Consider the following 2,164-nt stretch of genomic DNA (forward strand, 5'->3'; position numbering starts at 1 on the left):
ACATGTATGAACTTATACTGAAAGAAAGCAAACTTATTCAATGGCAATGGTATAATCGAAATAAAAATCTCGCGAGTCAAATGATAATCTACAAAAACCGCTACACGTCACAAAAAATAATTGCTGTCCACAAATACATTTTCATTCTAGAACTCTACATAGATTATAGAATTGACCCATCGCTTTCATACTATCATTAACCCGATCAAACATCTATTGAAGCATATCAAATTTTCATAGCCTTCGTAATGTAAAATTGTTATGTTTTTGAAAACCTCTTTACACACAGGAATCCTTACGCAATCATATGATACAAATATGGGCGTAAACAAATAGCTCTATTTCAGATAAAACAAAAATGGGATAGAGAGATATATAGAATCTCACTGCATATCAAACTTTCACGGTACCACACATCCTTAATAAAACATTTTCTAAACATTCGTTGACTTTTAAGAATGCTCGGGTATGGGCTTTATAAGGGATCAGGAAGTTGGCATTCAGTTATTGATTTATTTAACTTAATCAACAAATAAAGTATTTTTACCTAATTTTATTCACAGATACATGTACTAAATAAAATAATGAGACCGAATAATGAGTTGTGAAAGGCTTCAATGACAACGACTGGAACACTAGCGTCTAGACATGAGTCTCACGCTTTACATTCAGGACGGAACAGTGAAACTAAACTAAAAATCGATAAAATACGGATTATATAACAGAAGGCAAAATAGATGGAACATCTTCAAGAAAAATACATGTAGGTGTTCCGTAAAATATCTTTCCTCTTCACTGACCTATTTTCATTATGTTCAATTACAATCCCTAAAATGAAAGGAGCGTTTTTCAAGGATAAAAAAAACTGCACTTTAAGCCTCCAGTGAGGATCGAACTCACGACCCCTGGTTTACAAGACCAGTGCTCTAACCACTGAGCTATGGAGGCGATATATGTTGTGTTATCTTGATATAACTATAAGTGAGTAAACATCTGTGACCCGAGGCTGTGTATTTGATAGAAATCATTGTTCAAATATTGAGGGTTTTTTTTTTATTTGAGATATCTATCTTCAATGACGTAATGGTTTGTAAAGGTTTGCTTGCGATGATGAATGATTTACAATTTAGCAAAGATACTTTTATCTCATTCATTTCATTGATTAAGAAATGTGTACATGATGATATGATCAGTGTTCACATCTCACCTGTGTGATAAAACTCCGATATGGACACTGACACGAGTGTATACCTAGATCAGCTGTTGAAATGTAATTTATAACAATTTAGTAATATACGCCTATCCGTATTATATTTTTATACCATTCTTAAGAAAAGTGGACACGAATAAATATATGTTTTTTTTTTTATTTTTTTTTTTTTAAATAATGGATTGAGAATTGGATAACCAGTGAAAAGCACATGCTTAGATAAGAAAATCCGCACTGAAAGTCAACGATCTATTTAATCTAAAAACAAAACAATCCCGCGAGCCGGAGTCGAACCAGCGACCTAAGGATAGCTATTAGGTTAACCACTACAGTCCTCCGCTCTACCAACTGAGCTATCACGGGTGACATACATCCTTAATAAAACATTTTCGAAACAGTCATTGACTCTTAAGAGGCCTTGGACATGGACTGTATGAGGGATCAGGAAGTTGGCATTCAGGTATTGATCTATTTACGGAAGATAGAAAAATCAGGTATTTCAACAGATTTTATTGATAGATATCGAATTAAATAATGAGATATAATGCGCATTGATGCTTCTGGATGAAAAATAAAATTGGTTGGAAAAGATGTATATATTGAATTATTTCGAAAGAATTTAATGATAATTGTTTAGAATACAATGTTTTTAATCACGTGGGCATTCAATAATTTGTGTTGCCCCTAAGTTATTGTTCAATCAGTTTTAATAGGAATAGTCCATGCCGTCGTTAGTTAACAATATAACTTAAACTATAAGTTATATATAAGCCTCACAGTAAATGTGTCGGCCATCACCGCTGCCTTTCAATCAGTCGATCCGGCTTCGAATACCTTTTGGGGAATCTGATTGAGGTTTACACGTATCTTTTTATTTTGGTATTATCCTCTCCGATCTAATGATGATTTCATTTTGTGTTACATTCTGTTATTAATAATTTATACTAACATATT

The 2,164-nt window shown here is 32.9% G+C and overlaps 2 non-coding genes across 2 annotated transcripts; both read right to left on the reverse strand.

Moving 5' to 3' along the window:
- Positions 1–875: 875 nt before the first annotated feature.
- Positions 876–948, reverse strand: Trnat-ugu. The gene has a single exon. It is a non-coding gene; the product is annotated as a tRNA-Thr (tRNA).
- Positions 949–1,483: 535 nt separating this feature from the next.
- Positions 1,484–1,573, reverse strand: Trnay-gua. Its single transcript is given in 2 exon segments — positions 1,484–1,519; positions 1,537–1,573. It is a non-coding gene; the product is annotated as a tRNA-Tyr (tRNA).
- Between the last annotated feature and the right edge of the window lie 591 nt (positions 1,574–2,164).

The sequence above is a fragment of the Pecten maximus genome, unplaced genomic scaffold, assembly GCF_902652985.1.
Source record: "Pecten maximus unplaced genomic scaffold, xPecMax1.1, whole genome shotgun sequence".
NCBI classification, from domain to species: Eukaryota; Metazoa; Mollusca; class Bivalvia; order Pectinida; family Pectinidae; genus Pecten; species Pecten maximus.